Below are 18380 nucleotides of genomic sequence, written 5' to 3'. Positions count from 1 at the left end.
AGGCGCCAAGCCAAAAGATACAATCTTTAAAATACTCTGTCCTTCTAGAGAGATGCTCACTTGTTCCTCACATATTTTGTCTCTGATCCAGTTCACTTTCCACAATAAAATAGCCCCATTACTGTTTACTTTGTTGGGGTATAATTCACGTATCAAACAATTCACACATTTAAAGCACATGATTCAGTGGTTTTTAGTGTATTCATGGAGTTGTGTAGCCATCACTACAATCTAGTTTTAGAATATTTTTATCCCCTCAAAAGGGAACTTCATGCCCATTACCAGTCCCTCCACATTTCCCCAAGTCCTGGTCCTACACAAACCCCTCATGTACTTTCCGTCTTGATAGATTTGCCAGTGCTGGACATTTCACATAAATGGAATCATACCATATGTGGTCTTTCGTGCCTGGCTTCCTTCAGTAGGTGCTGTTACTGGCCTTTGAGTGGAGGTTTTTTCAAGTTCTTGGTGATCATCAGGAAAAGAAGTTCAGGACCCACCGTGGAAACCAAGCTCGTGGCAGCTTTTCATTGAAAGTGAAAGTGCTCCCTCAGGAGAGAGTGAGCGGGCTCAGAAGAGAATAGCTTCACTGGAGGGAAGAGGTTCTAGATCTTTTGTAATTTTACTAATTGAGAGGAGGAATATTTAAGACCCAGGGGTTGCTCTTATTAAGAATTTATGTAAGTCATTCCTAGAATTGGGTTCCTTCCTATTTTCATACTTTATATGGTTATTTCAGAACTGTCATGATTTCAAGGGGAGAGAAATTTTAAAACCACAATGGAAATGATGCTGTAATTAGGCAAAGTTCATATAAGGTGACAGTGATAACTTATAAGCCAGATGAAGTCCGTTCTTGCCTGGCGTTATCAGCCTCTCTAGTTAGCTTCACCTTGAGGAGTGTTAACTTTAATACCTGCACCCAATCTTTAAGCTCCTGCATTACTTCAGCCCTGTCCCCTGCTTTAATAGAACTACTGATTTTAAAAAATGCTCCTGTATTTATAACTTCTCAGAACAGATATGGTGTTGTAACGCTCATAAGTCTTTGCATGGCCTGGTTTTATTGTATTTGTGATATTTGATTAAGTTGCAAAACGTGCTGTCACACGTCACATAACATTGGCTGCTGATTATAATGAAAATGGTTTTGTTTCAGAGCCAAGATTCATAGTTACATTTCATAAAGCTGATCCAAACTATTGCTGCAACCTAATGAATTGGGATCTATAGGACTCCGTGGTTTTCCAACTGACATCTGATGGTTATTGGAGGCTTTCAGCTTTTTAATTCCTCAGGCTTATAAGGTAGTAGAGCTCAAAGGGACCCAGCTGTCATTGAGCCCTCTGTTCCTCTAATTCAGTGGTTCTCAGCCTTCCCAATGCCACGACCCTTTAATACAGTTCCTCATGCTGTGGTGATCCCCAACCATAAAATTGTTTTTGTTGCTACTGCATAACTATAATTTTGCTACTGTTATGAATCTCAATGTAAATATCTGATATGCAGGATGTATTTTCATTATTAGAAAGGGGTCGCGACCCACAGGTTGAGAGCTGCTGCTCTAATTCCTATCCCATTTAACATATCTCACAATGTTAGTTGTTTATGGTCAAATAGCTACTTGATAGCTGAGCTAGTTGTATATAGCAAGATTGTAACCCGTAAGTATCAATTCCTAATCCAGTGTTCTTTCCTTTATTTTATTTAGTTTTGGGCTTCGTAGTTATAGTATCCTGTGTTCTCTAGAAACCTGAGGAAGAGATCAAGTGAAGTTGTATTTAGAGGTACAATCACAGAAAAGTGACAGTGAGAGAAAGGAAATGAGAAGCAAGAAGCTCTGAGAAACAGGTCTGGTGGCCAGCACACAGTGGTTACGTGGCACCAGCCACATATACCAAGGCTGGTGGGTTCAAAGCAGGCCCAGGCCAGCTAAACAACAATGACAACTGCAACAAAAAATAGCCAGGTGTTGTGGTGGGTGCTTGTAGTCCCAGCTACTTGGGAGGCTGAAGCAAGGGAGTCGCTTAAGCCCAGAAGTTTGAGGTTGCTGTGAGCTATGATGCCACAGCACTCTACTGAAGATAACATAGTGACACTCTATCTCAAAAAAAAAAAAAAAAAAAAAAAAATAAGAAGCTCTGAGAAACAAAGGTGATTGGATTACCGTGCTGGTAGCTATGTCATACGAGCCTCGAGGAGGTAACAGCTGGTTGATCAGCAAGGGTACATGCTTGATCATGTGTGATTTGTCTAGAAAGGACAGATAGAACAGTTTGTGGGAGCAAAAAGGGAGAAAAAATTTATCTGCCCAGCTCTTTTCTGCATGCTGTCTCCCATTATCAAAGGTCAGTCAGTGGGAGTTAATTCACAGTTCTGAGCTGTGTCATCCTGCCCCACCAGAGGGAAAGCCAAATTCTAGCTCCTGGTGAAGGATTTTATCAAAGTTTGGAAGTAGCGGGAGAATCCAGAAACTTGTGTATACGGCTAATTTGTAGTCACTAGGGAGGGTCTTCCCCTCCCCTCACAATGTCCCTGGTTAGCCTCAGGAACAATGAGACGAAGCTATGTAGGGGAACTAAGGATGTGCATAGATACATCTGATATACTTGCCAAGGGAGTGTCCCGTGCTCGCTTCGGCAGCACATATACTAAAATTGGAACGATACAGAGAAGATTAGCATGGCCCCTGCGCAAGGATGACATGCAAATCTGTGAAGCATTCCGTATTTTTATAAAAAAAAAAAAGGAGTGTCGTTCCTAGCCTAGGTTTCTAAAGTCATCTTTTATGAGAATGTTAGCATTGTCAGCTAGCATATTGGAAGGATTTACTTAGGTTGATAGTCACATTGTTTTTTTGAATTACTTAGGTTGACGGTCACGTTCTTTTTTCTAACAAATATTTTTTCATAATTGCTAGTTGAGACTCCTTAGAGTAGTGTCCAACCTGTAGCCCATGGGCCACATGCTGACTTTGTGAGGGCATTTTTGCTTATCTGTGTGTCAGTATCCTGAAAAGTATGAATGGGGTGCTTTTTTTTTTCCGGCCGCTCGGATTTCTTTAGTGTTTGTATATTAAATGTGTGGCCAAAGGCAACTCTTATTCTTTCTATTGTACAGGAGAGAAAACAAAAGGTTGACCCCTGCTAGAGTGTCAAGTATTGAGAAACTTGTAACTAAAACTGTCATCAGGAAACTTGTTCTCTTCCCCATCTATTTTCTCTAGAAAAAAAAGAGGGCTAGGTGCGGTGGATCACGCCTGTAATCCTAACACTCTGGGAGGCTGAGGCAGGTGGGTTGCCTGAGCTCATGAGTTCGAGCAAGACAAGAGCTAGAGCAAGACCCTATCTCTAAAAAATAACCAGGCATTGTGGTGGGCACCTGTAGTCCCAGCTACTTGGGAGGCTGAAGCAAGAGAATCACTTAAGCCCATGAGTTTGAGGTTGCTGTGAGCTGTGACACCACGGCATTCTACCAAGGGCAACAAAGTAAGAGTCTGTCTCAAAAAAAATAAATAAATAAATAAAAGAAAAGAAAAGAAAACATCTGGAAAGGCTTTTCAGAATTATAATTGTTCTGTACCTGGATTTCTGTGTAGATTGCACTGAAGAAGGATTTCCTCAGTCAATTCAATTCTTTCAAGATGAACTAGCTAGCTTATAAGGTCTGACAATTAAGTTTGTGAACTTACGGCCGTGTGCTTACATTGGCAGCACCGTACAAATGGCTCAGTAAGGTTTCACAACCTTGGTATGTGTCTCACAGCAATGTTCATGTCAACATGTGGTAGTGTCTTGCTGAGTGCTGTTCATATTATTGCATGTTTTAATGTTCCATCATGAAAACGTCAGAGCTTAAGTTAGAGCAACAAGCAAACATTACATTTTTTGTTAAACTTGGCAATAGTGGAAATGAAATCAGGGATATGTTAGTCCAAGTTTATGGGGATAATGCCACGAAGAAAATGGCAGTATACAAATGTATTAAACATTGTTCTGAGGGTAGAGAAAGCATCGTGGATAAAGAAAGATCAGGGCAGCCAATAATGAGCAGAACCAATGAAAACATTGCAAACATTGGTTGAATTGTGCATCAGAATCATCGGCTGACTATGAGAAGCATAGCAGGCCAAGGAAACATTAATAGAAAAAGTTAGGAAAATCTTAACTGAAAATCTTGGCATAAGAAAGGTGCAGAAATGGTCCCGAAGGAGTTCACTGATGAACAGAAGCAAAGACGAGTTGAAGTTTTCCAAGACCTTTGGGAGAGACAAGATGATATTTTGGGCTGTGTTATCACCTGTGATGAAATGTAGGTGTACCAATATGACCCTAAAACAAAATGTCAAAGTACACAATGGAAGTCAGCCAATTCTCCATGACCAAAAATTTCCATCAGTTCAAATCAAGAGTCAAAATGATGTTGCTAACCATTTTTTATATCACAGGGATTGTTTGTTATGAATTTGTACCAACTGGATGATAATTAACCAAGTTTACTATTTGAAAGTACTTTGAAAAGACTGCATGAAAAATATGAAAACAACCTAAACTTTTGCCAACAACTCATGGCTCTTGCATGACAGCAGTGCACCAGCTCACACCCCACTGTCTGTGAGGGAGGTTTCAGCTAGGAAACAAATAACTCCTTACTCATCTGAGCTGGCCCCCAGGGACTTTTTCTTTAGTAGAAGATAAAGGAAATATTGAAAGGAAGGCATTTTGATGACATTCAAGACCTCAAGTGTAATAGGATGACAGCTCTGATGACCATTCCAGAAGAAGAGGTCCAAAGTGACTTTGAAGGGTAAACCGGGTGCTTCTATCAGGGCATAGCTTCTTCTCAAGGGGAGAACTTCAAAGGTGACCATAGAGAGATTTAGCAATGAGGTATGTGGCACTGCTTCTAGGATGAGTTTGTGAACTTAATTATCAGACCTCATATATTGAGATTTCTCCTACTGTGGGTAATTAGAGTTTACTTTCAGTATATTTATTGTCCCTCTTTACTTATGTATTCAGAATTATTCTCTCTTGGTTTGATTTTATGCCAGTTTTTCTCCTGGAAGCTTTTACTTTTACTATATTTTCTCCTGGAAGCCTTTACTTTTAGTATATTTATTGTTCCCTCTTTATTTATGTATTCAGAATTGTTCTTTCTTGGTTTAATTATATGCTAGTTTTTCTCTTGGAGGCGCAGTGGCTCATGCCTATAATCACCTCCTTTGGGAGCCTGAGGCCAGGAGTTTGGAACCACCCTGAACAGCATAGCAAGACCTTATCTCTGCAAAAAATTTTAAAAATTAGCCAAGCATTGTGCATATGCCTGTAGTCCCAGCTACTTGGGAGGCGAAGGGAGGCAGATGACTTGAGCTTGGGAGTTGGAGATTGCAGTGAGCTGTGATGATGCCACTGCAATGTAGCCTGGGCAACAGAACAGGACCCTGCCTCAAAAAAAAAAAAAAAGTCAATATTGGTTAGTCATTGTGACAAATGTGCTATACTAATTAAGATGTTAATAATGAGGAAAGAAATTGGATATGAGATATATGGAGACTGTACTATTTACAGCTTCCGTATCTTTAAAATAGTCCTAAAGTTAAAAAAGTTTATTGTTAAGAGGCTAAACATATAAACTAATTAGTAGATGAAGGATGGAAAGAATTAAACAAGACTGAAATTTCAAGGTCAATAAGAAATAGTCATTTTAGAGTAGTGGTTCTTAACCTGTGGGTCACAACCCCTTTGTAACAATGAAAATACATCCTGCATATCAGATATTTACATTATGGTTCATGACAGTAGCAAAATTATAGTTATGAAGTAGTAACGAAAATAATTTTATGGTTGGGGTCACTACAACATGAGGTACTGTATTAAAGGGTCTCGGCATTAGGAGGCATTAGGAGGGTTGAGAACCACTGTTTTAGAGTCTAATTGTTCTGTGGGTTTATCTATTACCTATGTAGGTTAGATTTAGGGAAAAAAGAAAAAAAAATTCATTGTCTTCAGATGTTCCTCAAGTAAAACTTCATCATTTTTATGTTTTTAGTGTTTTAAGTATTTTTTACCTGAATTGAAGTATTCTAAAAATGTAACCACACCCTTTTTTTGGATGCTTCTAAAGATATGAAAAACCATTTATATGGAAACTAAAATAGCTGGTATTCCTGACTAAAGTAATAAGCTTCTGCATTAACAATTCATAGATGTAATTTTTATGAAAGATATGGTTTTTATGAATCTTCTCCCAGTGTTCTGAATTTTGATTTTTAAAAAATTTTATTCTGAGATTGCTGTGAGCTGTGACAGCAGGGCATTCTACTGAGGGAAAAATAGTGAGACTGTCTCTAAAAAAAAGTAAAAAATAAAAAAAAAAACCTTTATTCACAAAACTAAAGTTTATTGAGTGTTCATTTACAGTGATATAGGGTGAGGAAGATGATTTGTACACAGATCCTGCCTACAAAGAGATTATAGTTTAGTGCTAGGGATAAGATATGTTCTTTTGTTTTTGTTTTTGAGACAGAGTCTCACTCTTTTCCCTTAGGTAGCGTGCTATGGCGTCATCGTAGCTCACAACAACCTCAAACTCTTGGGCTTAAGCATCATCCTCTTGCTTTAGCCTCCCAAGTAGCTGGGACTACAGGTGTGTGCCACTATACCCAACTAGTGTTTTTTCTGTTTTTAGTAGAGTCTCACTCTTGCTCAGGCTCGTCTCGAACCCCTGTGCTCAAATGATTCACCTGCCTTGGCCTCCCAGAGAGCTAGGATCACAGGTGTGAGCCACTGTGCAAGATGGTTGTTTATAAACAACTACCATGAAGTACAGGGTTATAACTTTCTACTAAAAGTGTGATAAAGTGTAGTATCCAAGATGAATAGTGGAAGAAGATTCTCCCAACTGGAGGACCCTGGGAAGGTTTCATGGAGAAAGTAGTAAGTTGACCTGATCTTGAATGATTTCGGACTCCTCTAAATCAGGGGTTACATATATTTTATGTATGTATATCTAGGTACCTCTGGAACATAGTAGGTCTTAAATAACATTTGTTGAATGACTAAGGATTTGTAAATGCAAATGAAAAGGGGGAGGGAGGATATTCTTGTCCTGCCTGTTGCTGACAGTGCTGTATAAAACTCATGTCTGTTCTGTCTCTTTTCCTAGTTCATTCCTCACTTAATAAATTCTTTAACTTGATTATGTCACTTTCCATTTATTTTATTTATTTATTTGAGACCGAGCCTCAAGCTATCCCCCTGGGTAGAGTGCTGTGGCATCACAGCTCACAGCAACCTCCAACTCCTGGGCTCAAGCAAGTCTCCTGCCTCAGCCTCCCAAGTAGCTGGGACCACAGGTGCCTGCCACAGCACCCGGCTATTTTTTGGTTGCAGCCATCATTGTTGTTTTGGCAGGCCTGGGCTGGATTTGAACCCACCACCTTAGGTGTATGTGGCTGGCGCCTTAGCCACTTTAGCCACAGGTGCCGAGCCTCATTTTCCATTTATTATTTACAAATATAATATTATCAAATAATAGGTGACATACTACATTTACACACACACAGTTTAATTTTTTTTTTTTTTTTGAGACAGTCTCACTCTGTTGCCATGACTGAGTGCCGCGGCATCAGCTTAGCTCACAGCATCTCCTTTCTCTTATTTCCTCTGCCCTTTCCTTACTATGTGAATACTATTTCTGACCGTTCCTATCTCCATTTTGTTTCTCCTTCCATATTACTGTACAGACTGTTGAGGAATAGTTTTTTACCACTGGTTCTATTGTTAAAGATATTTCTTAAAAAATTATGAAGTCTTTCATGTTGAACTTACAGGATATATATGCAGACATATACAAATATGTCTATTGACAAACTAAACTTTTTATTCTACTTTTCTCCCTTTTTTTGCTATATTAAATTGATTTAACTGTGGTTGATACAGGTTGATCAGCCTTTTGGTATGAACCACTCAAGCATAGTCAGGAATACGAAATACACCAGAGGGTGCAGTGAATGTCACAATGTATTAGCCATTTCTCTGTTGTTAGTGAAGACAGTATGACAGGAGGATGAGTCCTCGCCATAAATGCCATGTTTAAAAATCTAAAGTTAAGCTGGAAAATATCTAGGACAAATGATAGAATTTGCTAATTATTCCATCATGCCACTTGTAATCACCTTGGAAGAGAACAAGTTGCCTTCCTGGACACATCTGACTGTCTAATAATCAAAGAGAGAGTGAATGCTTAACTAGTAGAATTTTGCAAATTACTGAGTAAGACTACAGTTAGAAGAGGAGTAGATATTTACTTATTTTCTCCCACTAACAAACACATGGGTGTAGACTTGGGAGGAGAGTCAGATTAGTTCGGAACCAAATGAAGGAATCTTCATTTTCTCTCCACATCTGGGTTGTAATGTGAGATCCATAATGTGTCACAGTTATATTTAGGGGGCAGTGAGAGGAAATGTAGTCATGAAAGCAGTCTGAGACGATGTCAGGGAGGTAAGAGATGCACATACAGTGTGTGGCATTGGGAAGGCAACGGGAGAGAGAATTGAAAAAAAAAAGCTGTTGTTGTTGATGTTGAATGCTGTATAATACTCAGGCAAAAAAATGATGACTGAGGCTGACAGGTCACTCTTGTAATCCCAGCACATTGAGAAGATCACTTGAGGCCAGGAGTTTGAGACCAGCCAGGGCAACATAGTGAAACCCCACTATAGGGTTTGGTTGTGGTGGTGTGTGCCTGTAGTCCCAGCTACTAGGGAAGTGGAGGTGGGAAGATTGCTTGAGCCCAGGAGATGGGAGTTGCAGCGAGCTATGAAGACACCACTGCACTCTAGCCAGGGCAACAGAGAAGGACCCTGTCTATAAAAAAACAATAATAATAATTAAGAAGAGATTGAAAAATCTCTTTTGGGTTTAATAAGAATGCTGTTAGTTGCCTTTGCCAGAACCTTTTGGTGACATAGTGGGACAGGGGACCCTAATGGAAATAGAAGGGTAAACAGAAGCATCTGGAAGATGTAAGATGCTCGGCAGTGCTGCAGCTCTTTGCCACTATACTGAAGGTCCATGCATAAAACTAAACACACACAAAAGTGTAAGAGTTAGAAAGAAGAAAAGTGGCCTTGCTTAACAAATGATATGATTTGTGAATTTTATCAGAAAAATCCAAGAGACTCTACAAACTAGTGAGTTGAAGACTATGTAAAAACTGTGTTTGATTTTTGTTCTAAGTGCTTGGCACATATGATCTTATTTAAACCTCTTAATTAGCTATGATTAAGTATGATTATCATCCCATTATACCGATGAGGACATTGTGGCCCAGAGAGGTTGAATAAGTAGTGCAGTTGTACAGCCATGTGGGGTCAAGAATTTGAACCCAAGTAATTTGGCTGCTCTTAACAGCTCTTCTACACTATCTTCAAAGGAAGAGACAGAGATATTAATAGGAATTATAAGGGACCCGGGATATAAGGAGGATTTTGTTTGTTTTTAAATTCAAAGATAGGAATTTAAAAGAAAAGAAAGAAGTAAGTTTAGAAGCAACTGAGAGGACTTCAGCCTTGGTCAGGAGAAATGACTCTTCACTCTCATGGGTTGTCATGCCTGAAACAAACAACAGAGTTTGGAGCAGACATTTCTGGTGTGTTTTAATCCTATTGACAAATGCCCTCTGAGTATGTGTTATAGGCAATGCTGCATTAGGAGTTGTTCCTTTAATTTTTGTGACATGTGACACAGTTTCTCTGGCCAGAGGCTTCTCTTAGGTCAACATACATTTCTCACTTAGTTCATCCATGCGGTGCTTTAGAGAGAGTTTACCATGGGGAAGCTTGGTCAGGGACACATGTATGACATTTTTGAGTCATTCTATTTAGTTGGCTTTAGGACAGAATAAAAGCCTCTCAGCTGATAAATAAAAAGTACCCAGCTAACATCTTCTTAAGGTATCTCAAAATAGCACAAGGCTGCTCAAGTTTTAGGATATATAAACAGAAAATATAAAGCAGTATGCATTTATAAAATTAAGATCAACACTGTTTAGTTGGAAGTCTAAAGAAAAATATAGTCAGGTACCAAATTCTGCTAATAGAAAGATCCACATAATTGCATGTCACTGAAAAATCTAAAAAAGCCTCCAAGTTTTGTAGCTTCTGTAGTACCCTAACAACATTGGTAGGGTATCATAATCAACAGACATTTTTTTGGACGAGAAAATCAAATATTCTTTGAGAAGTAAAACACATTTTGATGCCTTTAAACAAACGCTGGAAGAATTTGGCAAAAGACATTTTAGCAAATGCCAATGTAGCAGTCTGCCAGCCAGGATACTGTGTACGTGGCTCAGAGCCAGTCAGGCCCAGGCAGAGTCTGCACGAGTAGCTTCTTCACACCACCAGGGTGACACTTTGGAGAATGCTCCAGATGTGTAAGTGTTCAAAATTTGAGCTCAGACCAGGCCTAAGTGGTATACAACTTGTTCCAAGGTTGATTTAGTTGCTTAAGGGTCTGTATGGCCTTTTCTTAGTATGGCATGGCAAGATGACAAAAATTAAAAAATAAGAAAGCAGTGTTTTCTCAGTATGGGCACCATACTTTGTAACTTAGCCAGCCCTGGAAAAATCAGCTGTGACAGCATGGTTGCAGGCTTTGGGGGGCTTAAAGTCTACAACCTGCTACATGTGCTACATTAGAAACTCTAGATAGGACAAGGTCTTAAGAAAATATGGAAATGGAAAGAACAGGATTCTAATAAGGATTAATAGTATTCTTATAGGCCAACAGAAATTCTAGGAACAAGCAACATTCGTTATTACAGGGAGTCAGCTTTAGAAACTGTGGTGACTAAAAGAAGGGGACAGACATACAAGGGAACGGGATTGAAGTTTTCTAACCTGGGGTAGAGGGAAAACAGTTGTAATCACCCATTTGCTAGCTCAGGGCTACACTGAACCTGATAAAGAACTCATCCGTATTTGACAAGGGAGTCTTAAATCCGCTCCCGAGATTCAGACTGTCCCAAAGCCTGGAAAAAGAGCTAAATCTGAAATTTGCTTAAGTTGCTGAGGATTGAATATGGAGATCGAGGCAGGAAGCTAGGCAAGCCCTATATCTCCCTGCTCCAAACAATGCTAAGTAAGGGGGAAATATTTCCCTAAAATAGATGGGCACATAAGTCCATGAACTCCCAAAGGAGTATGAAAGGAAACATTGCTTTCTCTCTGTAATCCCTTACTGTGAAATTAACTGACACAGAAACAGGCACGAATGCAGGTGGCCAATGACAGGAATGTAACTCAGTTTTCTCAGCCATTACAAGTCTGTGAACCCGAGTATGGGCCTAGGGGGCCTTTAAGAGAAACACAGTCATTATTTGGTCTGGATAACAAACCATATAAATAAGAAGTCAAATAATTCTAACTAGAATGCCTGAGAAAATAATCTTGCTGAAAAAGGAGGATTGAATGAACAGTAGTCATCCCTGGATGATCAGTGAACTTTTACGTTTCTATTATGATAAATTATGTCACTGTACTTTTCAAGTAGACAAGATTCAATTAGATACCTGCCTGAAAAGCATATTTTTCATTGACTTTTGATTATCAAAATTGAGATCTTTTTTATGCTCCGACTGTTGTCAAGGAAACAATAGCAATAGTTTCAACTCTGTAGCATGGCTAAATTGCAGAACCCTGAGTGACCAGGCGAATTCCTGGAATTTTTCTGATGACCATTATTAGATGTGGTATTTCTGTGGCCTATTGTGTTTTTCTGTGTTATAAATACTTCATGGGAAGATTTATACTCTACAATGTCAAGGGTGTCCAACCTTTTGCCTTCTCTGGACCACATTGGAAGAAGAGTTGTCTTGGGCCACACATTAAATACACAAACACTAACAAAAGCTGATTAACAACAACAACAACAAAAAGGTCTGTGCATGATTTTTGTGATATACTCCACCACAGATAAGCATAAAAATCCTAATTATGCAGCAGCCCTTCCAGAGAGTCTTTTAAAATCGTTGAGCAGGTCCCAAGTTTGCAATAACTAATATAGAAAATGTATGTATCTAAGTAAGGCATATCTAAGAAGACATACTTTTTTGTTTGTCCTTATAACACAGTCCTTCATACCGATTGAATTTGGCAGCATGTTTTTTCACACAATGCCTTTTCTTTCTTTCCTTTTTTTTTTTGAGACAAAGTCTCATTCTGTAACTCTGTGTAGAGTGCCATAATATCACAGCACAACAACCTCAAACTCTTGGGCTTGAGCAATCCTCTTGCTGCAGCCTCCTAAGTAGCTGGGACTGCAGGCACCTGCCACAAGGCCTAGTTGTTTTTTTTCTATTTTTAGTAGAGATGGGGTCTGACTCTTGCTCAGGCTGGTTTCTTAACTCCTGAGCTTAAGCAATCCAACCTGCCTCATCTTCCCAGAGTTGCTAGGATTATAGGCATAAGCTATTGCGCCTGGCCACATTTTCAAATGACAGTCTTTGAAAACTTGCACAAATGCCCTACAAATTAAGCAGAGTGCCTTACCGTTGGCTTCCACAAAAAAAGTAGTCATCTATCTACTTTTCTTTGAACAATCTACCTTCATCTGTAATTTTTCTTTTGGGGGGTTCTGCTTTGTTTTGAAACATTGTAGAAGCCATGCTGGGATGAAAAAAATAGTAGATGAGGGACTATATTTAGTTTTTTTTTCTTTTTTTTTGAGACAGAGCCTCAAGTTGTCCCCCTGGGTAGAGTGCCGTGGCATTACAGCTCACAGCAACCTCCAACTCCTGGGCTCAAGCGAGTCTCCTGCCTCTGCCTCCCAAGTAGCTGGGACCACAGGCGCCCGCCACAACGCCTGGCTATTTTTTGGTTGCAGCCGTCACTGTTGTTTTGGCGGGTCTGGGCTGGGGATTCGAACCTACCACTTCAGGTGTACGTGGCTGGTGCCTTAGCCGGTTGAGCTATAGGCGCCGAGCCTATATTTAGTTTTATTCTGAAAATTAATTGGCAGGAAAATAGAAGCAGGGTTTGGGCTTTTCCATGTCTCGGCTGCTGATGCAGGGTGAGGTGGAGGGCCGATTGTAAAGCAAGCACAGCAGATGACGTGCGCAGTGCTAATGCTTACCTGACTTCTAAATACATTAAACACCTAACATTGTAATAGTAGGTTGAAATATTGATAATCACTGCTTTGCATTACCACGAGCACATGTAACGTCTGATGGTGTCAATTCAACTGTGCTTGAAAGACAGCACACTGAAAACCACACACCACCATAGAACTGGAGTCTCACATGTATACAAACAGAGCATACATATGTTTAATTTGTATGACATTGCGACATGACATTGTCATCTACAGAGTTCACGCTTGAGAACCACATAATGGAGTTCCACGAAAAAAATGACCAGAAAAATCCACAATGCTTTAAGTAGGTTTGCAATTTTGTGTTGGTCCACATTCATAGCCATCCTGTACCTCATGCAGCCTGTGGGCTGTGGCTTGGATACTTCTGCTCTACATCAAATAGGTTAAGAATGAATCATAATCTCCTCTTACTGAATACCTCCTGGATATCAGGCATTGTGCTAAGCCCCAGGCATTAACGATCTTATTTAATTATCATCAATCTTTAGGGACAGACTGTTTTCACTCATTTTGTATAGGAAGCTAAGCTTAGAGAATTCAAATGACTTACCCAGCATCACCTAGTTATTAAGGGTCAGAGCTAGAATTTGAACTGAAGGAGTTTGACTACAATGCTCGTGATTTTAATCATTATATTCTGCTGCCTTTACCCTTTTGGTTTTTGAAATTAACCCAGAACTAAAACCATTTTTGAAATGTTAGAATTGTTTACTGCTATAGTTCTCTAGAAACTAATGCAGCATATCAAAAATATAATGACTTTTTTGTAAGGAAAAAAATCTTACAAAGCAATGTAAATAACGGGATAAATGAAGGCCTAGGTTGAACATATACAGTGGAAATTATACAGGAAGGTATTGGCATAGAGCTCACTCATGCCATATCAAAGATGAGGCTTGTATAAAAATACTCATTTGTGGTACTTATTGAGACTCCTCTGAAAAGAAAATTTGTCTTTTATCGTCAATATGAAGAGCTTTCATTACCTATTTTCTGGCCTACTTGAATTTTAAAATAGTGTCCAAGGGACCTGATCAGTAAAGATTTACATCTGGTCATATAATCTGTAGAGTTGGAATAGAGTAATCATTTGAGGAAAAACAAGATGTCCAGGTAATCTTAAAGTTAAGTCAGATGAAGGTGTAAGGTGATTGGAGAATATGGTGGAAAAGCCAGCAAATACGAGAGCACACGAAATAAGACAAAAAGAGCATTAACATCGCTATAGATTGAGTATCTGCGTCCCCCCTCAAGGTCCATTTGTTGAAACCTTATCTTCACTGTGGTGGTATTAGAAGATGGGGATTTGGGGAGGTGATTAGGTCATGAGAATGGAGCACTCCATGATTGGGATTAGTGACCTTATAAAAAGCCAAAAAGGCCAGAATTCTCTCCTTCCATCATGCGAGGACACAAGAGACCCCATCTGTGAACCAAGAATAGGGCCCTCACTATGAATCTACCAGTGCCTTGATCTTAGATTACCAGCCTGCAGAACTGTGAGAAATAAATTTCTGTTGTTTATAAGCTACTCAGTTTATGATATTTTGTTATAGCAGCCCAAATAGACTAAGATAAACATTATTAATTTTGTTTTTATATTTTCATAGAAAAATGATTTCTTAGAAAAATCTTGTAATATACAGGGTTTTTGTTTTGTTCTATGGAAAAGGGATGCTGGGCAGAACTTTATATTCTTGTACTGTTCAAGGAATTCAAAGACAACTTTCATCTGTACTACCTGGTCTAATTGCTTTTGTCAGCCAAAGCAGGTGTGTAGCACCCATCCACCTAGGCAAGAGCCCAGTGCGCACCTCACTAGGTAGGGTTGTGAAGCATGTGGGTGTCTAATCGCTCTGCCAGAACTTCTGATTGCAAGACTCAGTCCGACTAACCACCTTCCTGCATTGCTTCAGGGCTGCTGCTGCCTATTGTTTTTAAAATTCTCTTTTGTAAAGCTAGCTTTGGTGATGTCTTGCTGTTTTAATAGAGAATGTTTCTCCTTCTTTAGTTTCAGGCCATTATTCTTTCTCTTACCTGTCTCAGCCTTTGCACTCTCTCGTTCGGTATTTCTCATATAGCACTTCCCACCACCACTCTTCATGTAACCTCAAGTGTCAGAGTGACCGAAGACTGCAGGGCTTCTGTTGGGATTCTCCACGGAGTTGGAGTTAAACCAAGAAAGCCATCTTCTCTTTTGGGGATTGAGGAGAGATCCATGATATCATGGAGCTTTGCTAAGAGGTGGAATTGCCTTTCATTAGAGCATTTAACTAGAAAGACTTAGAAAGTGAAACATGCTTGCTTTTTCCTAGCATAGGGTTTTATTTATATAAAGCTTGAGAATGGCATTTACAGGGAACTAGAAATATCACTGAGCCAATCCATGTTTGCCTCATTCATCCAGGTCTTTGGGGTCATGAACACATTAAATATCCCCACAAAGTAGTGATGAATTATAAATCTTGTCAGTAACACTAGGTATTTCCATTTGTACCTTATACTGCTGCTTAAGGAGAAATAAATATAAAAATAATACATTCTTTCCAGGCACAATGGCTCATACCTGTAATCCTGGCTCTCTGGGAGATTGAGCTCTCTAGGATTGCTTGAGTTCGGGTGTTTGAGACCAGCCTGAGCTACATAGCGCAGGGGTCCTCAAACTTTTTAAACAGGGGGCCAGTTCACTGTCCCTCACACCATTGGAGGGCTGGACTGTGGGCCCTGGGACAAGTCAGCTGCTAAGCAGGACAGGCAGCGGTGGCAAAAACACCCGGTGGGCTGGATAAATGTCCTAGGCAGGCTGCATATGGCCCGTGGACCATAGTTTGAGGATGCCTGACCTGCAGAATTGGAATCTTTCAGGCATCTGTTCTACTTTAAAGCTTCACAGGTGATTCTAATGTATTGCTATAGCATTGAGAGGTAAATTTATTGTGGATGGTACAGTGATTCAGTCGGTATATGCCTCTGCTACAGTCCTGTACAACCTTGTATTTTAGTTATCGTCTTTTCTCTGTCCTATCCCTGTGATGTTCTGTTTGGTAATCCTAGCCACTATGATGCCTACAGATTTAAAGTCTTTAATGCTGAAGTTATCCTGGAGCAGGTAAGATCAAGTTACTACTAAATGTGAAAGTTATATTATTGGTTCAGACATCACCCATTCTGGTTCCATAACTCATACAGCTTTCCTATTGTGACAGCAGGGTTGAAATCCTGCATAGCTATTTTTTTATTCCTGAGGCAAAAGGATGCAGTGTTGTTATCCAAAGGGCTTTGAAACAGTGAACCAAATGTAAGTTAAATATGGTGGCAGGAACCATTTCAGAAAGGTTACAATCTTGTTTTAGGAGTAAAGTGGGGGCTGTGTTCATTGGTGCCAAAAAGAAACTGGCATTATCTTTTTAATTCTGTCTGCCTGGTACTTTTGTCATAGCTTAACCAGTTGATCAGTATAGCCTCTCTCTCATTCATTCATTCATTCATTCAGAGACTGTTTTTTCAATACCTCCTGTATCAATCAGCTACTGTTAGGGCTGTGGATATACTGGCAAATAAAATGGAAGTGGTTCAGTCTATTTCTTTGAATCTTAGAGAAAATACATATTCTTTATTTTTATTGTACTGGCCTTCATCCTGAGTTCCTACCCACTGATCAGCAGGAGAGACAAATTACCTAGTTTAAAGCTTAAATTGATCCAGTAACGCAGTCCCTAGGGGGAGAGTCATGAATAATGAGCCTGGATGTCTGCTGGACTCAGGGGCAGTATCCCCCATCCACTTGAGTGGTGTTGTTCTGCTGACATTTATGGCTTGAATATATGTACTCAGAACTCAGTAGCATTCTGGCCTCTTGGTCCTCACCTTGACTTCTCAGTTGTACACATCTGAGTGTCAGATGTGTCCACTGTCCAGTTCACCTCTTGTATTCTCTCAGTGTCTGTGACTCACGTGAACTATGGGAGCTCGGGAGACTTGGACCTCAGGCTCTTTTCTGCCAGCCTTGCTATAACCCCAAGTCACTATTCTTGTGCTCCATGAGCCCCATATTGTGGTGGGGGCTGCCTGAGATTTGATCTTATGTAGAGTCCCAAACATGAACAGAGAGCAGACACTTAGCCCTTTGTTTCACACTCAGCTTACTTAACACACTGATTTCTCTCCAGGATGAGGGAATCAGAGCTGCTTGCTTCACTTACATCATCTTCCAGAGTCTGGAAGGGGTGAACTTCTCCTACATTATGTCATCGTCCTGCCATAGACCTAGCATGGCTGTCTATCATAGTTGGATGGAGTATCTTCTATAAACTCCCTTTCATGTGTGCTTGTTGGTTGATACAAAAAAAAGGGAGAGAATAAAAGATTTTGGAAAATTCTTTAACATAATACTTGGCTTGCAAGCTACTATTTTCCTGCATGTCGTAGACTAGATTATTATTAGAAGTTGTTCATCTTCCCTTCCTTTTGCCAAGTACCATATATCACCTCCTATGACCCCATTGATGTTGGGCTTAAATATGTGACTTTGGCCAATGGCATGTGACCAGATATGGTACGGACCGTGTCTGAGCGGAAGTTTTGAGAGTTAGCACCAGACATCTTACTCTACCAGGCATGTCTAACCTGCAGCCTGCGGTCCACATGTAGATTATGTGAATTCTTTTTTGCTGTTTTGTACTACTGGATATTGCAAAAATTAGGCACGGACCTTTTTATTTGTGTTTGAGTTTTTAATGTGTGGCCCAAGTCAACTTCTTCTTCTAACAATGTGTAGCAGGAAAAAAAAAAGCTGGATACTCCTGCTTCCTTGGGTATAGCATGACCAAAGGGCTGGGTATTCTGCATGGGTCACAGAATGCAAAGACATGGAGCAGCATTTCCACTACCACCACCTTGCATCCAAACTGTAATGTGAGTAAAAAAAAATTTTGTTGGAAACCACTGAGAGTTGGGGTTATTTGTTATTACAGTGAAGCTGACTAGTATATTCCATAATGTTTTGCATATGGAAAGTCAAATGTCACTTCACTCTCTTTGCATAGTTTTTCTGATAAACTATTGATTTCCCTGTTGACACGGTTCATTTCTGGTTTGGCATACAGAACTCCCCACCATTTTCTGTTTGCAAAAATCATTTTACCATGTTCAAACCTGGTTTTTACTAAGAAAAAAATGACAGTTCTAACTTCAGATACTTTGTTGTAATGGGCA

At 39.8% G+C, this 18380-nt stretch overlaps 1 protein-coding gene and 1 non-coding gene across 6 annotated transcripts in view; both read left to right on the top strand.

Moving 5' to 3' along the window:
• FRMD5 (FERM domain containing 5) overlaps positions 1-18380 on the top strand; it is a 337264-nt gene that overhangs the window by 160158 nt on the left and 158726 nt on the right. The gene's annotated exons all lie outside the window — the stretch shown is intronic.
• On the top strand, positions 2628-2734 carry LOC111725948. The gene has a single exon (XR_002773880.1). It is a non-coding gene; the product is annotated as a U6 spliceosomal RNA (small nuclear RNA).

The sequence above is a fragment of the Otolemur garnettii genome, unplaced genomic scaffold (assembly GCF_000181295.1).
Source record: "Otolemur garnettii isolate 467f Iridium unplaced genomic scaffold, OtoGar3 scaffold00050, whole genome shotgun sequence".
NCBI lineage: Eukaryota > Metazoa > Chordata > Mammalia > Primates > Galagidae > Otolemur > Otolemur garnettii.
The sequence above is the reverse complement of the archived record's forward strand: the minus strand, read 5'-3'. Positions and strand labels throughout refer to the sequence as shown.